Source organism: Neoarius graeffei, chromosome 7, assembly GCF_027579695.1.
Source record: "Neoarius graeffei isolate fNeoGra1 chromosome 7, fNeoGra1.pri, whole genome shotgun sequence".
Classification (NCBI taxonomy): domain Eukaryota; kingdom Metazoa; phylum Chordata; class Actinopteri; order Siluriformes; family Ariidae; genus Neoarius; species Neoarius graeffei.
This window is the reverse complement of record NC_083575.1, coordinates 9,469,849-9,487,911: the sequence shown is the minus strand read 5'-3', so window position 1 is coordinate 9,487,911 and position 18,063 is coordinate 9,469,849.

Below are 18,063 nucleotides of genomic sequence, written 5' to 3'. Positions count from 1 at the left end.
TTTAGGCATCTTAAAATGTTTTTATTAATGCCAAATAAAATATCCAGCACAAATTATATATGATAGACATAAATTAATAATTTATAAATTTTATTTTAAACACGTTTTTAGTTAGCGGGACTGCAGCTCATCACCGCTCCCGCCCGCGCCCGCATATGTCCACTCCTGCTCCCGCCCGCGCCCGCAATGAGCTTTCAAAATTTGTCCCGCGCCGCACTGCTTTGCGGCGGGTCCTGCGGGACTCCCGCGGGAGTGCAGGGCTCTACAAGGAAGTCCAGTTGCCTTCTTTAGCACTGATGGTTCATGATGACCTGGATGACTGAGAACCTTCAGACAGGAAAACATACATTTCATAAGGCATAATCTTTTTTTTTTAACCCTTGATATAAAGGTAAAATAATATATCAAATGATGGAAGATCTGGATAGCCGAGACTTTTCTGGGAAAAAAAAAAGTATGGCATGTATGGCTAGCCCTTATAATGACCAAAATAATAAGAGCTTAAAAGTAAAGGAAGAAGTGAAATTACCCTCAAAACAGAGGTCACAAGGTCAATGATGTCACATCATCTTTTGCATATGCTGAAGGCTTGATTGTCACACTGAGTGCAAATTGGGCAGAAGAAGAAAGCAAAGATGAAATTCAAGTACAGTATAATGTTCGCTAAAGGCAGTGAGATGAACTGAAAAACTGAAAATATGATGCGAATAATATCGTGTCAAGACAAATGCCCATGATGGGTGACTATGGAATGCTATTTCAAGCCAATATTGAATGCATAAATACATAAACACTCTTAAATAATAAATAGTATCCTCCCTTTCAAGTGAACAACAAGGATTTTCTTCACATCTGAGCCAGAGAAATTGCGTATACTGAGAAACAAATTTGGAAAAGATGAAATTATAAATAAACTTGAAAAAAAATTAATCAATCAGTATAGTAGCTGAGTACCTGTTCAGCTGATCCTCAAAACATAGTCACATTTTCTTGACAAAAGAGGACACCGAATTAAAAAAAAAAAAAAGTGTTATGAATTCGACAATTAAAAAAAATTATTTATATTAAGTACATAATTTATTATTTATTTTAAGTATGATATTATTATTTAATATACTAAGTATTGTTTAAAAAGCCTGCATTTTATGTGCGTATTATGATTTAATGTCTGTGGCTTCAGTGAACCATAAACAGTACTGTGCAAATTCTGAGGCACCATAGTTTTTTTTTTGTTTGTTTGTTCCCCCCCATACAAACGTTGTTATAGATTTGTATTTTTTTTACTTCTACATAATTGAGTAAGTACAACAACATTTTAGAGCTCCAAACGTTCATTTTCCAGCACAAAATTAAACATAACAGAAAAAAAATGAGGGCGGCACGGTGGTGTAGTGGTTAGCGCTGTCGCCTCACAGCAAGAAGGTCGGGGTTCAAGCCCCGTGGCCGGCGAGGGCCTTTCTGTGCGAAGTTTGCATGTTCTCCCCGTGTCCGTGTGGGTTTCCTCCGGGTGCTCCGGTTTCCCCCACAGTCCAAAGACATGCAGGTTAGGTTAACTGGTGACTCTAAATTGACCGTAGGTGTGAATGTGAGTGTGAATGGTTGTCTGTGTCTATGTGTCAGCCCTGTGATGACCTGGCGACTTGTCCAGGGTGTACCCCGCCTTTCGCCCGTAGTCAGCTGGGATAGGCTCCAGCTTGCCTGCGACCCTGTAGAACAGGATAAAGCGGCTAGAGATAATGAGATGAGAAGAGATGAGAAAAAAAATGTTTGTATCTGAGCAGCATAGAACAAAAAAGAGCACTTTTCAGATTAAAAAAGAAAACATAATGAAGGCTACTGGGTTTTGCTGCAAAATGAAGAAGCAAGTGTGACAGTCAAAGTGTCCAGAAGAACTGTGGCTGGTTCTGCAAGATACTCAGTAAAACCTACAGCTCATTTCCTTATTGGGTTGTTTCAATGTCATCACATCAGAGACACCATGGCTGAGCCGAGAGTTACATGAAATACAGGCTTTCCTTCTCAGTCATGGAATATCAACAAGTAAAGAGGTAAGAGATGTTCAACTTCCCAGAATGCATTGAAGCATGTGAGGTTTTTCTGAATTCTTGGAATTTGAGGTTTTTTTTTTTTGCAAAATTATCACTTTCTCAGAATCTCTGAGAGTATCCAAGGATTTTCTTGTACATATACAGTGGTGCTTGGAAGTTTGTGAACCCTTTAGAATTTTCTATATTTCTGCTTAAATATGACCTAAAACATCATCAGATTTTAAAAGTAGATAAAGATCTCATCTCATTATCTCTAGCCGCTTTATCCTTCTACAGGGTCGCAGGCAAGCTGGAGCCTGTCCCAGCTGACTACGGGCGAAAGGCGGGGTACACCCTGGACAAGTCGCCAGGTCATCACAGGGCTGACACATAGACACAGACAACCATTCACACTCACATTCACACCTACGCTCAATTTAGAGTCACCAGTTAACCTAACCTGCATGTCTTTGGACTGTGGGGGAAACCGGAGCACCCGGAGGAAACCCACGCGGACACGGGGAGAACATGCAAACTCCACACAGAAAGGCCCTCGCCGGCCCCGGGGCTCGAACCCAGGACCTTCTTGCTGTGAGGCGACAGCACTAACCACTACACCACCGTGCCGCCTATGTAGATAAAGATAACCCAGTTAAACAAATGAAACAAAAATATTATACTTGGTTATTTATTTATTGAGGAAAAAGATCCAATATTACATATCTGTGAGTGGCAAAAGTATGTGAACCTTTGCTAGTGTGAACCCCTTGTGCAGCATTAACTGCAACTAAATGTTACCGGTATCTGTTGATCAGTCCTGCACACCAGCTTTGAGGAATTTTAGCCCGTTCCTCCGTACAGAACAGCTTCAACTCTGGGATGTTGGTGGGTTTCCTCACATGAACTGCTCACTTCAGGTCCTTCCACAACGTTTCGATTGGATTAAGGTCAAGGCTTTGACTTGGCCATTCCAAAACATTAACTTTATTCTTCTTGAACCATTCTTTGGTAGAATGACTTGTGTGCTTAGGGTCATTGTCTTGCTGCATAACCCACCTTCTTTTGAGATTCAGTTCATGGACAGATGTCCTGACATTTTCTTTCAGAATGCGCTGGTATAATTCAGAATTCATTGTTCTGTCAATGATGGCAAGCCGTCCTGGCCCAGATGCAGCAAAACAGGCCCAAACCATGATACTACCACCACCATGTTTCACAGATGGGATAAGGTTCTTATGCTGGAATGCAGTGTTTTCCTTTCTCAAAACATAATGCTACTCATTTAAACCAAAAATTTATATTTTGGTCTCATCCATCCACAAAACATTTTTCCAATAGCCTTCTGGCTTGTCCTTGTGATCTTTAGCAAACTGCAGATGAGCAGCAATGTTGTTTTTGGAGAGCAGTGGCTTTCTCCTTGCAACCCTGCCATGCACACCATTGTTGTTCAGTGTTCTCCTGATGGTGGACTCATGAACATTAGCCAATGTGAGAGGCCTTCAGCTGCTTAGAAGTTACCCTGGGGTCCTTTGTGACCTCCCCGACTATTACACGCCTTGCTCTTGGAGTGATCTTTGTTGGTCGACCACTCCTGGGGAGGGTAACAATGGTCTTGAATTTCCTCTGTTTGTACACAATCTGTCTGACTGTGGATTGGTGGAGTCCAAACTCTTTAGAGATGGTTTTGTAACCTTTTCCAGCCTGATGAGCATCAACAACGCTTTTTCTGAGGTCCTCAGAAATCTCCTTTGTTCGTGCCATGACACACTTCCACAAACATGTGTTGTGAAGATCAGACTTTGATAGATCCCTGTTCTTTAAATAAAACAGGGTGCCCACTCACACCTGATTGTCATCCCATTGATTGAAAGCACCTGACTCTAATTTCACCTTCAAATTAACTGCTAATCCTGGAGGTTCACATACTTTTGCCACCCACAAATATGTAATATTGGATCATTTTCCTCAATAAATAAATGACCAAGTATAATATTTTTGTCTCATTTGTTTAACTGGGTTCTTTTTGTCTACTTTTTGGACTTGTGTGAAAATCTGATGATGTTTTAGGTCGTATTTATACAGAAATATAGAAAATTCTAAAGGGGTCAAAAACTTTCAAGCACCACTGTATGACTTCACCCCCAGCCTCCACTCCATATTTATTTATTTATTTATTAACTAATTAATTTATTTATGAATTAATTAAACCTCCAATGGTAATGATAAGGCATTGGAAAGAAAATTAGATGGGACCTACACAAGTCTTCTAATACCCCTTTTCCACCAAATCAGTTCCAGGGCTGGTTCGGGGCCAGTGCTGGTGCTGGTTCACAACTTGTTCAACTTGCGAGCCAGCTGAGAACCAGTTTGCTTTTCCATAGCTCGGGGTGCTAAGGGGAGCCATGTCATTATGTCACTGTATATGTCAGTTACATCGCTGCATTTGCATAAACCTTGGCGCGAACATCGAAGCAACAACAACACGGAGAAGAAGAAGCAGCAACGACAACAACAATAATGGATGACTTCATGTTTGTACAGCTGCTGCTTCTGGCTTTACGGTGCTTCATTGGGATCAGAAAACGGCAGATCCAATATGTTTGTGTTGATCGACAGGTTTTGAGTGGACGGCGATTACATTCTAGGAGACAGGTAATAACCTAATAACGTTTTGACTCTTACTTACATTGAATGTGAGATGGTTATGTTAGCCTTTGTTTTGAGCTAACGTTAGCTGGTGTTATGTTGGCTTTGGCGGTCTTGCTATTGTTGTTGGTCTTAACAACTCCACCCCCCCGCTGACGTAAGCAGTTCTTTCCTCTGGCCCAGCAAAGAGCTGGTGCTAGTCTGGAACCGGTTTTTCTGGCCCCAGAGCCAGTTCTTTGTCAGTGGAAACAGAAAACCTGGTTCCAAACTAAGCACTGGCCCCAAACCAGCCCTGGAACTGATTTGGTGGAAAAGGGGCATAAGAGCAGCACTTTATATCAAATGGCAGTCCCACACAACAAACCAGGTGTTATATGGCAATCTTCCTTGTGTTACCACCATTATACAGTGGTGTTTGAGTGTGCAATGGTGTGCATGGCAGGGTTGAAAGGAGAGAGGGCATCACCCCCCCAGAAAATTTTGAAATTTACATGCCATCTGGCAGCTTCTGGTGCATTCTCAGCTAATAAATGACTAACCATTTTCCTTTAAAATACTTGCAAAATCCATCCATCCATTATCCATAGCCACTTATCCTGTGCAGGGTCGTGGGCAAGCTGGAGCCTATCCCAGCCGACTATGGGTGAGAGGCGGGGTACACCCTGGACAAGTCGCCAGATCATCACAAGGCTGACACATAGAGACAAACAACCATTCACACTCACATTCACGGTCAATTTAGAGCCACCAATTGGCCTAACCTGCATGTCTTTGGATTGTGGGGGAAACCCATGTCGACACGGGGAGAACATGCAAACTCCACACAGAAAGGCCCTTGTCGGCCACTGGGCTTGACCCAGAACCTTCTTGCTGTGAGGCAACAGTGCTAAGCACTATGCCACCATGTCGCCTACTTACAAAATATGCATGAAATTTCCCTCCAGATGTAGGTGTGTGCTTGGCTTTCTCAGTTACCCTCTATAGTCCGCTGCCTGGCTCTGTAACATAACTACATACACTATGGCGTGGTCATGTGGTCTGGCTCAGCCAATCAGAATGCAAGAATCGATCAACAAATATGGCGCCGCTTCCAGTCATGCTACACCTGGATCAAAGACAATTTCTTGGTGGAAAAATTGGATTTGCAGCAAATTGTAGGCAGCAGAGATGATATAAATCATTTGAAGACAAGTTTTTTTTTTTTGTTTTGTTTTTTTCTGGGATCGAGTCACCGGTGCAGACCATCTGTGTAGGCAGAGAAAGCCACTGGTCACTGGCACTTGTGGACATCTCTGTATAGATTTGGACTGAAGTTACCAAATGTAAACGATCCTAAATCAGGTGAATGCCAATGAAAACCTTTTCCACTGCTCTGTTTATATTTAATTTTATTGCCCAGATGCCTTCTTTCATGATTTTATTAAGGCATTATTGAGATTAACGTTGCCAGGATTAATGCAGCTTAGAAATGCCTTCAACTGGCAAAAAGAAGCTGTTGCAAATTTAATACATGCCCACCAGACACATTAATTTGCTTCTGCAGTTGCTGTTCTTGAATGATTTTAGACTTTGTAAAGTCATTTTTTTCAAGCAAGATTTTTAACCTTCAGGCAGAAACACCCCAAATGGGCAAAAATCACCAGACCGGAAATATGAACACAGGGAAGTGGGCATCCACACTGCGGTTTCTTGAACTGGTCACAGTTTAGAAACAGCAATTGCCATAAAGTCGCATTCAGTGACTGCCACCTCTCACTTCTTCCGAAAACATTTTTCTCATAAAAGTCCTCTTTTAGTTCCCCCATGGGTCTCCAGAAGGGCCTGTTCTCGACCATCTACTGCCAATTAGAGCAGCTCTCGATATCCAAAGCCTTTTTCTTTCAATGTTCTGTTCTGTTCTGTTCAGCGCTTAGCAATTTCCTGTCCCAATGACCCGGGCCATCTCTTTTAAATTCATAGAAATACGTTTCCATTTCCATTCCATTCATTTGTTCTCACTTTGGATTGAATTCAATTCAAGCTCACAGCTGAGGGTTAAGGGGCTCAGACAAGGGTCTGAAAGTTGCTCCGATCTTTCAGTCACAAGCTCAGACCATAAACTCCCAAGCTCCTGCTGATGCATTGAAAAACATAGTATTTCAGACTATTACTATTTTTAATGGCTTATCAGGTCAGCGTTCTATAAGGTCATCCATAATTTTTTTTTCTATCACATTCCATTGTGCTCATGGACACAGCTTATAATCCTTGTTTTCAACATTGGCCGCTATTTTAAATACAACAGGATTTCATGAGGAATTCATGAATCGAAGCAAACAAAAGTGAGATGTTTGGATTTCATTCAGTCATGAAAAAATAAAGAACAAACGTAAACCCAGGCCTAATTTTAACTTTTCAGACTATTTATCAAAGTGTGAGATGACGTGAATTAAATTATTATGCTGCAGAATGATTTACTTTTTCATTATTATTATTATTATTATTATTATTATTATTATTATTATTATTACATCTGAAACATGAAACCACATGCCCCACATGTGAAAAATGAACATTAGAAAATAAATTAATTTTGTGAGAAAATTATGTGAATAATGTGCAAAAATCACATGAAAACAAATGAATTACAGGAAAAAAAACCCATCAGAAATAAGTCGTGTAAAAATGACGTGAAAAATTAATTGTGCAAAAATTCCATGAAATTGAATAAGCGAATATAAGTTTAAACTTTGAAAAAAAGCAATGACTTGTGTAAAAAGCATGTGAATATAAAAGAATTGTGTAAAAATCACATGTGAAGGTAAATGAATCGTGTAAGAATCACATTAAGATAAATTATTCGTGTTTCAGGCGGCACGGTGGTGTAGTGGTTAGCACTGTCGCCTCACAGCAAGAAGGTCCTGGGTTTGAGCCCAGTGGCCAGTGAGGGCCTTTCTGTGCAGAGTTTGCATGTTCTCCCCGTGTCCGTGTGGGTTTCCTCCGGGTGCTCCGGTTTCCCCCACAGTCCAAAGACATGCAGGTTAGGCTAATTGATGGCTCTAAATTGACCGTGAGTGTGAATGGTTGTTTGTCTCTGTGTCAGCCCTGCGATAACCTGGCAACTTGCACCCCGCCTCTCACCCATAGTCAGCTGGGATAGGCTCCAGCTTGCCTGCGACCCTGAAGAACAGGATAAGTGGCTACAGATAATGGATGGATGGACTCGTGTTTCAGAGTCACATGTGAAGATAAATGAATTGTGTAAGAATCATATGTGAAGGTAAGTGAGTCATGTTTAAGAATCAAATGTAGATAAATGAATCATGTTGAATCAAATGCAGATAAACTAATCATGTTTAAGAACTACATGAAGATAAATTAATCATGTGTAAAAATCACATCATGAATGAATCATGTTTCGGAATCACGTAGATATATAAATCATGTTTAAGAGTCACATGAAGACAAACGAGTCATGTTTAAGAATTACATGAAGATAAATGACTCGTATTTCAGAGTCACATGTGAAGATAAATGAATCGTGTAAGAATCACATGTGAAGGTAAATGAGTCATGTCCATCCATCCATCCATCCATCCATTTTCTGCTGCTTATCCGGGTCCGGGTCGTGGGGGTAGCAGCCTAAGCAGAGCAGCCCAGACTTCCCTCTCCCCAGCCACCTCCACCAGCTCTTCTGGGGGAATACTGAGGCGTTCCCAGGCCAGCTGAGAGATGTAATCTCTCCAGCATGTCCTGGGTCTGCCCCGTGGTCTCCTCCTGGTGGGGCATGCCCAGAGAACCTCCCCTGGGAGGTGTCCAGGGGGCATCCTAACAAGATGCCCGAACCACCTCAGCTGACTCCTTTCGATGTGGAGGAGCAGCGGTTCTACTCTTAGTCTTTCCCAAATGACTAAGCTTCTCACCCTGTCTCTAAGGGAGCACCCAGCCACCCTGCAGAGAAAACTCATTTCATCCACTTGTATCCGTGATCTCATTCTTTCGGTCACTACCCACAGCTCGTGACCATAGGTGAGGGTGGGAACGTAGATAGACAAGTAAATTGAAAGCTTTGCCTTTTGGCTCAGCTCTCTCTTCACCACAACAGACCTGTTTAGTGTCTGCATCACTGTTGATGCTGGCCCAATTCATCTGTACAACTCCCGCTCCCCCCCATCCTCACTCGTGAACAAAACCCCGAGATACTTAAACTCCTCCACTTGAGGTAGCAACTCCCCCCTGATCTGAAGTAGGCACTCTGCTCGTTTCCGGCTGAGCGCCATGGCCACGGACTTGGAGGTGCTGATCCTCATCCCAGCCGCTTCACATTCGGCTGCAAACCGTCCCAGCGCATGCTGTAGGTCACAGTTTGATGAAACCAAGAGGACCACATCATCCACAAAAAGCAGAGACATGTTAAGACATGTTTATATGGAAGCCGAGAGAGGCCCTTCATATAATCCTTTTTTTTATTCACCTTGTTATCCCGAGATAACGACATAGTTAATTCAGGATCTCGAGAAAACAACACAACTAATTCGAGATCTTGAGAAAACAAAACCGTTATTCCGAGATAACGACATAATTAATTCAGGATCTCGAGAAAACAACACAAATAATTCGAGATCTCGAGAAAACAAAACCGTTATTTCGAGATAACGACATAATTAATTCAGGATCTCGAGAAAACAACACAAATAATTCGAGATCTCGAGAAAACAAAACCGTTATTTCGAGATCTCGAGAAAACAAAACCGTTATTTCGAGATCTCGAGAAAACAAAACAATTATTCCGTGATCTCAAGAAAACAAAACAATTATTTCATGATCTCGAGTAAACAGCTGAGAAATGGTTCATTCAGGTGCGCCAAGAGACTTGTGATATGCTGACTTTGGGGCTATTTCTCATTCTGTATAGACGCAACTTTGGTCATTAGAATGTCTGTAATAACTGATCACCTAATAAGGCAATATTTTGATCAGGGGTTGACTCGAGATCATGAAATAATTGTTTTGTTTTTTCGAGATCACGGAATAATTGTTTTGTTTTCTCGAGATCTCGAATTAGTTGTGTTGTTTTCTTGACATCCTGAATTAATTATGTCGTTATCTCGGAATAACGGTTTTGTTTTCTCGAGATCTCTAATTAGTTGTGTTGTTTTCTCGAGATCCTGAATTAATTATGTCGTTATCTCGGGATAACAAGGGGAATAAAAAAAGATTATATGAAGGGCCTCTCGCGGCTTCCGTATGTTTAAGAATCAAATGAAGAGAAATGAATCATTTGTAAGAATCACATGTGGAGGGAAATGAATCATGTAAAAAAAAAAAATCACATGAAGATGAATGAATCATGTTTCAGAATCATGTGAAATTAAATTAATCATTTTTAAGAATCGGATGAAGCTAAATTAACCATTTTTAAAAATCAGATGAAGATAATGAATCATATTTAAGAAACAAATGAAGCTAAATGAATCACGTGAGAATCACATGAAGTGAAAAATCACGTGAAAAACGAATCATGTAAAAATTGCATTGCTGAAAACACGTGCTGCATGTGAAAAGTCCACTACTTGTGAACGAATCTATGCAATAATAATGTGTGTTGAAAGAACAACATGTGGATATTTCATGTGACTTTTCTAAAAGAGAAAGGAGGATGACTGCGTCTCGAACTCACCTAAACAACCACAACAAGTTGTTCTTGTCATTTTTATTACTGAACAGAGAGCAGAACATTAAGGATTACAGTCTCCAGCCACGTCCTCCCGTTATGTTTCTCCTCCTTGGCTCTGATTGGCCAGCAGCAAATCATATTACACACTGCATTTCTCTCTCAGCCCTTTCGTTAACACTCCTCCGCCCTTCTTGCTGACCAGTGCTCCGTGAGCAGGTCTATTAAAGCAATATGGAACAAAGACATTAGTGCCAAGCTTCATTTAGCACAGGAGGGCTGTAAATCAGCCTGCTGGGTTTATGCACAGTCTGGGTTACAGCTATTACACACACACACACACACACACACACACACACACACAACCATGACCAAGGTTTATGCAGTGCTATGATCGAGTTCCTTCTCTGACATCCCTGCTTCAATCCCTGTGAACAGTTCCACTGATGACATTAAGCAGACACCGATATCCAGAGTGCATTTAGGCAACCCAAGGCAACTGAAAAGACAGTGACACTTTAGTGTTTTCGTCTGTCTACCTTCTCATCTGTACACTCAGTTTCCAAAGCTTCAACTTTCATGCTTTTGCTGCTATCAACAGCATCACATTTGTCATCTCAAAGACTGCAAAGTCGCTGAGCAGAAGATCTGCTCTCATATCGCTGCATTGCATTCTGGGAGATCAAGTCCAGCATTTGCATGAACATTCGAAGACTTGCAGAATGACAGCTTTAGGGCTCGTCAAGTTGGCATATGGTGATCCAGAAAACCTCCCCCCCACAAGACCGATTCACCCTCTTGTCTACTTTGTAGAATGTTTTTTTTTTTTTTTTTACATCCAACTCAATTATTTTGCCTTCAAGTTTCACATGAAGCTGCTATTCTCAGAATGCTGCCATATATGATGTCTTCAGTCTATTTTCTATTTTCCTGGTATCTTTGAGTTAAATATGACTTCACAAGTGCCTTTCATTTAAATACCAAGATATAGCATGTGCCTTTCGAAAAAGGAGCTGTTTAATAGGGGAAGTAACCCAGCATGTGTGTGGAATGAATATTAATGAGACCGAATGAATCATTAAGTTGTTACAACACTCATTCAGGAGCCTGTGCATGACCACTGTACATGAGGTTCAAGTGAGCTTGTCGGTTAACAAGAGCGACTTTTTATTGCTTGCTGTCGAGGCTTATTAAATGTCTCTGGCTTTGGGTCTCTTTTAGCTGTAGGTTCAGAAACACATTAGAAATGAATCACCTTTTGTGATGGAAAAAACACTAATTTCTTTTAGAGATGAGTTAAAATGACTAAGCATGCGATGTGTTTGGCTAATATTACAGCTTAAGGTCAGATATTGGCTGTTAAAGCAGAAGCCTGAACATTTTGCCTTCTTTCTTCCTTCATTTTCCCAAAGGGTTCCCTGGCATTTGGTCTTTTGTTGAAAAAAATGTCAACGCCTTTTCATTTTTAATGTTCTTGATGTCAGAACATCGCTTGAGAATGAATATATATATATATATATATATATATATATATATATATATATATATATATACACACAGTTGTGCTCATAAGTTTACATACCTTGGCAGAATTTTTGCTTTCTTGGCCTTTTTTCAGAGAATATGAATGATAACACAAAAACTTTTTTCCCCACTCATGGTTAGTGGTTGGGTGAAGCCATTTATTGCTAAACATTCACTATGTTTACATGCACGTCCAAATCGAGCTGCTGTTGGTAATCGAGCAAAGGGTCCCAGCAGGGGTGCCAGAGAAATCCAATCCTACATGCACAAGTGAAATCGGGCTATTGTGCAAGGTGCATTGTGTACCCGAGCCACACGTGGCGCTACACGCCCCATCGTGTTGGTACACTTCCGGTTGTCGTCATGAAGAAGAGCTTAATAGTGTTGCCAGATACTGCTGACGTTTTCCAGCCCAAAACATGTTCAAATCCGCTAAAATGCACTTAAAACCCCCAATGAGGCAACACTAGCAGTTCCGTGCTCAAGCTGTTAGGCTTGCTCTAACAGACTATGGCTACAAACTGTCCGGCGCAGACCACTGTTTTGTAAGACAACTTATTTTGCACAATAATATTTTTCTAAAGTCCATTTTTTGCTTACAAAAAATATATATATTTTTTGCTTACAATTTAACTTATGTCTTAATAAACACACAAAAAGTTCAATTGTTTTGTTTTTATTGACATTCTTCAGATGTTGGACATACATACATTATATATATATATATATATATATATATATATATATATATATATATATATATATACACACACACACAAATACAATGACTTGTTTATGTACACAATTCACAGCTATGCAACAGCTGTACAGATGTATTTGGTGATACAGTAAGTGAGCTAAATTTTAACAGTGCAAACAATGCCACAAAAAGAAAAGATTCATGCCGTTGTCATGATTCGTTGTCATGCCGACCGAGGCTGTTGTGTTTCCCGCTTGTGGTCTCGTCACTCGTCACTTCCGGAAGTAGCTCGACAAGTAGCTCGATAGGGTATACATGCACAACGTAGCTCGGCAGAAATCGCATAAACTAGGTCGTGTAGCTCGATTCCGAGAAATCAAGTTCGGTTCAATTTCAGCCGAATTAAGGTGTATACATGGCATTTTGAACTTCGATTTCAGTCGAGCAACGGCAGAAATTCGATTCTCTCTATGTGCATGTAAACGTAGTGATTGTTTATTGTTTTCTATTTTTAAATCATAATGACAACAAAAAACATCCAAATGACCCTGATCAAAAGTTTACATACCCCAGTTCCTAATACCGTGTATTGCCCCCTCTAACATCAATGACAGCCTGAAGTATTTTGTGGTAGTTGTGGATGAGGCTCTTTATTTTCTCAGATGGTAAAACTGCCCATTCTTCTTGGCAAAAAGCCCCCAGTTCCTGTAAATTCCTGGGCTGTCTTGCATGAACTGCGCATTTGAGATCTCCCCAGAGTGGCTCGATGATATTGAGGTCAGGGGACTGAGATGGCCACTCCAGAACCTTCACTTTGTTCTGCTGTAGCCAATGACAGGTCGACTTGGCCTTGTGTTTTGGATCGTTGTCATGTTGGAACGTCCAAGTACGTCCCATGCGCAGCTTCCGGGCCGATGAGTGCAAATTTGCCTCCAGTATTTGCTGATAACGTGCTGTATTCATCTTTCCTTCAACTGTGACCAAGTTTCCTGTGCCTTTGTAGCTCACACATCCCCAAAACATCAGCGATCCACCTCCGTGCTTTACAGTAGGAATGGTGTTCCTTTCATCACAGGCCTTGTTGACACCTCTCCAAATGTAACGTTTATGGTTGTGGCCAAAACGTTCAATTTTGGTCTCATCACTCCAAATTACCTTGTTCCAGAAGTTTTGAGGCTTGTCTCTGTGCTGTTTGGCATAAATTTTTGTTGGTCTACCTGACCGTGGTTTGGTTTTAACAGAGCCCCTGATTTTCCATTTGTTAATCACAGTTTGAACACTGCTGACTGGCATTATCAATTCCGTGGATATCTTTTTGTATCCCTTTCCTGTTTTATACAGTTCAACTACCTTTTCCCGTAGATCCGTTGACAATTTTTTGCTTTCCCCATGACTCAGAATCCAGAAACATCAGTGGTTGGATGAAAGATGCAAGAGTCTGTCTGGATCCCAGAAACTCACTCAGCTTTTATGCACACACACTGATTACAAGCAAACAGACCACAGGTGAGGATGCTACCTTTAGTAGCCATTCAAACCCATTTGTGTCAACTTCTGTGCATGTTATCAAGCCAAAATCACCAGGGTATGTGAACTTTTGATCAGGGTCATTTGGGTAGTTTCTGTTGTCATTATGATTTAAAAAGAGAAAACACAGTCGTTTGACAATAAATGGTTTCACCCAACCACTAAGCATGAGTGGAAAAGATGTTTTTGTGTTATCATTCATATTCTCTGAAAAATGGTCAAAGAATCATAGATTCTGCCAGGGTATGTAAACTTATGAGCACAACTGTATTTATGACACACACACACTCACTGGCCACTTTAATAGGAACTTGTTCTTGATTCTAAGATCCCTGTTCTCATAATGAGCCAACAGCACCTTCAATTTCATTGTACCTTTGGAAAAGTGACAATGACAATAAAGACTTATCTTCTTGGCTGCAGGGGTGGAATCCAATGTAGTCTTCTGCTGTTGCATGCTGAGATGCTTTTCTGCTCACCATGGTTGTAAAGAGTGATTATATGAGTTCCTATATCCTTCCTGGCCAAAAAGCTCAAACCATAAATCTGGCCATTTTCCTCTGACCTCTCTTAATAACAAGGCATTTGTCTCCACCCACAGAACTGTCGCTCTCTTGCTCGATGTTTTTTTTTTGTTTGTTTGTTTGTTTTTCGCACCATTCTGTGAAAAAATGTGTATGAAAACAAACCCCAGGAGATCAGCAGTTTCTGAAATATTCAAACCAGTCCATCTGGCTCAAACCAACACCTGTGCCACGGTGAAAGAAAGTCACACTTTGAGATCACAGTTTTTCCCATTCTGATGTTTGAACATTAACTGAAGCTCTTGGTTCTCTGGGACAATTATTCTGTCTGTGCGTTTATGAAAAGCTCTATAATCCATCCATCCATTGTCTGTAACCACTTATCCTGTGCAGGGTCGTGGGCAAACTGGAGCCTATCCCCACTGACTATGGGTGAGAGGCAGGGTACACCCTGGACAAGTTGCCAGATCATCGCAGGGCTGACACATAGAGATAAACGACAATTCACACTCACATTCACGCCTACGGTCAATTTAGAGCCACCAATTAGCCTAACCTGCATGTCTTTGTACTGTGGGGGAAACTGGGAGGAAACCCATGCAGACACAGGGAGAACATGCAAACTCCGCACAGAAAGGTCCCTGTCAGCCACTGGGCTTGAACCCAGAACCTTCTTGCTGAGGCGTGACAATGCTAACCACTACACCACCATGCCACCCTGAAAGGCTCTATAACAGGAGTGCCCAAAACGTCGATTGGCGGTAGTTCCAGTAGATCACGTGCCATTTACAAAAAAATTATGTAAAATTATGTAAAAATTACGGCCACGGTGGTGTAGTGGTTAGCGCTGTCGCCTCACAGCAAGAAGGTCCTGGGTTCGAGCCCCGGGGCCGGCGAGGGCCTTTCTGTGTGGAGTTTGCATGTTCTCCCCGTGTCCGCGTGGGTTTCCTCCGGGTGCTCCGGTTTCCCCCACAGTCCAAAGACATGCAGGTTAGGTTAACTGGTGACTCTAAATTGACCGTAGGTGTAAATGTGAGTGTGAATGGTTGTCTGTGTCTATGTGTCAGCCCTGTGATGACCTGGCGACTTGTCCAGGGTGTACCCCGCCTTTCGCCCGTAGTCAGCTGGGATAGGCTCCAGCTTGCCTGCGACCCTGTAGAAGGATAAAGCGGCTACAGATAGTGAGATGAGATGAGATGAATGTGCGGCCAGTACAAGGTCATACACACGTGTCACCACGCATGCGCGTTCAAATGCACTGCTGCAAAACTCATGACCTCGTTAGCCTTTCAATTTATATCTACTAGAGAAGGGATATAAAAATGAGTGGGGGAGCTGGACCAAGTAAGAAACCAAAAACTTACCACTTCCATATGGAATGGGAGGAGGATTTTTTTTCATTATGTCACATTCGAAGCGCGTTTGTCTGATCTGTCAATCTACCGTTGCTGTTCCAAAGAACGGAAATGTGGAGAGGAACTTTCAGACTGTTCATAAAAACTACGACACTAACTTTCTCCGAAAAGTGAACCGAGAAAGAGAAAGGTGAGGGAACTAAAATCAGTTATTCGGACAGCAGTCATTTTTCACACAGTCGACTTCAAAAGCAAAGGCAGCCACTGAAGCATTGATCTGGGTGAGTCACTCCATCGTTAAGCAAAAAAAGTCATTCCAAGATGGAGAGATGATAAAAGAAGCCTTCGTTTAGGTAGCTGACTCGTTGTTTCGAAACTTTAAAAACAAACAAGAAATATTAACTTCAATAAAATCTCTTCAACTATCAATAAGTACAGTTACATGGCATTGTGAAGTTATGGCTGATAATGTGACACAGCAGCTTTGGAGAGACATCAAGGACTGCGAGTGTTTTTCACTGCAATTAGACGAATCCATGGACATATTTTTATTCAGATGGTGTTTACAGATATGTCTGCAAAAGAGGAGCTGTTAACGATACTGCCCATGAAAGGACACATGTGGGGAGAGGACATTTTTCAGTCTTTCAAAAACTTTTTGGAGAAAACACAGCTCCCAATTTGCAAATTGATATCAATCACCATGGATGGTGCACCCGCAAAGGTGGGCTGCTCAAATGGATTTATCGCCAAGTGCAGGGAGAACACTGATTTCTCCGACTTCCTTAATTACCACTGCATAATACACCAACAAGCATTATGTGCAAAAATGCTAAACATGAAAGAGATAAGGGATGTGGCAACGAAAATCGCCTGTTCTATTCGTGCAAGATCTCTTCAAAGATGGCTTTTCCGTGCACATCTGGAGAAGGCTGACTGCGACAGCTCTGAGATCTTGCCATACACTGATTGTGAGATGGCTTAGTAGAAGAAAATTCCCCCAGAAATTTCGAGAGCTCTGTCCGGAGATAAAAGAGTTTCTCCTTGACATTAAACATGCAGAATACAAGCAACTTAATGACGAGCAGTGGCTACTAGACCTGGCATTTTTAACCAATCTGACCAACATGTTGAATGACCTTAATTTAGAGCTGCAAGGAAAAAAAACCAAAACTGTTGTCAATATGATCAGCTCAGTTAATGCTTTCAAACGAAAAAATGCGGCATATGTCCTCAAAGCTGCAGCGCCATGATTTAGGGAACTTCCAAAATCTCGTGTCAGAGCTTGAGACACAACGGAAGGCATGTGCGCAACTTGACAGTGCACGCTACACAGTAGAGCAGATTGAAAAATGTCTGTCAGACTTTGACATATGGTTTCAAGACTTTGCTTTAGTTGAGCCAGAAGCTACATTTATGTGCTACTTCTTCAGGGAAGATTTTGAGGTTGATGCACTTGCATCAAAAATTGCTACACTTTCACCTGAACTCATCAACAGTGAAGGATGAGATTTTGACACTACAGGCTGACATTCCGCTGAAGTCCAGGGCTCATGGAGAGTTTTGGAACTTACTCGCAGAGGAAAAGTATCCAAACATGAGGAAATGTGCTACCTCCTTGACTGCATTATTTGGCTCCACTTACAGTTAGGTCCATAAATATTTGGACAGAGACAACATTTTTCTAATTTTGGTTCTGTACATTACCACAATGAATTTTCAACAAAACAATTCAGATGCAGTTGAAGTTCAGACTTTCAGCTTTAATTCAGTGGGTTGAACAAAATGATTACATAAAAATGTGAGGAACTAAAGCATTTTTTAAACACAATCCCTTCATTTCAGGGGCTCAAAAGTAATTGGACAAATTAAATAATTGTAAATAAAATGTTCATTTCTAATACTTGGTTGAAAACCCTTTGTTGGCAATGACTGCCTGAAGTCTTGAACTCATGGACATCACCAGACGCTGTGTTTCCTCCTTTTTAATGCTCTGCCAGGCCTTTACTGCAGCGGTTTTCGGTTGTTGTTTGTTTGTGGGCCTTTCTGTCTGAAGTTTAGTCTTTAACAAGTGAAATGCTGCTCAATTGGGTTGAGATCAGGTGAC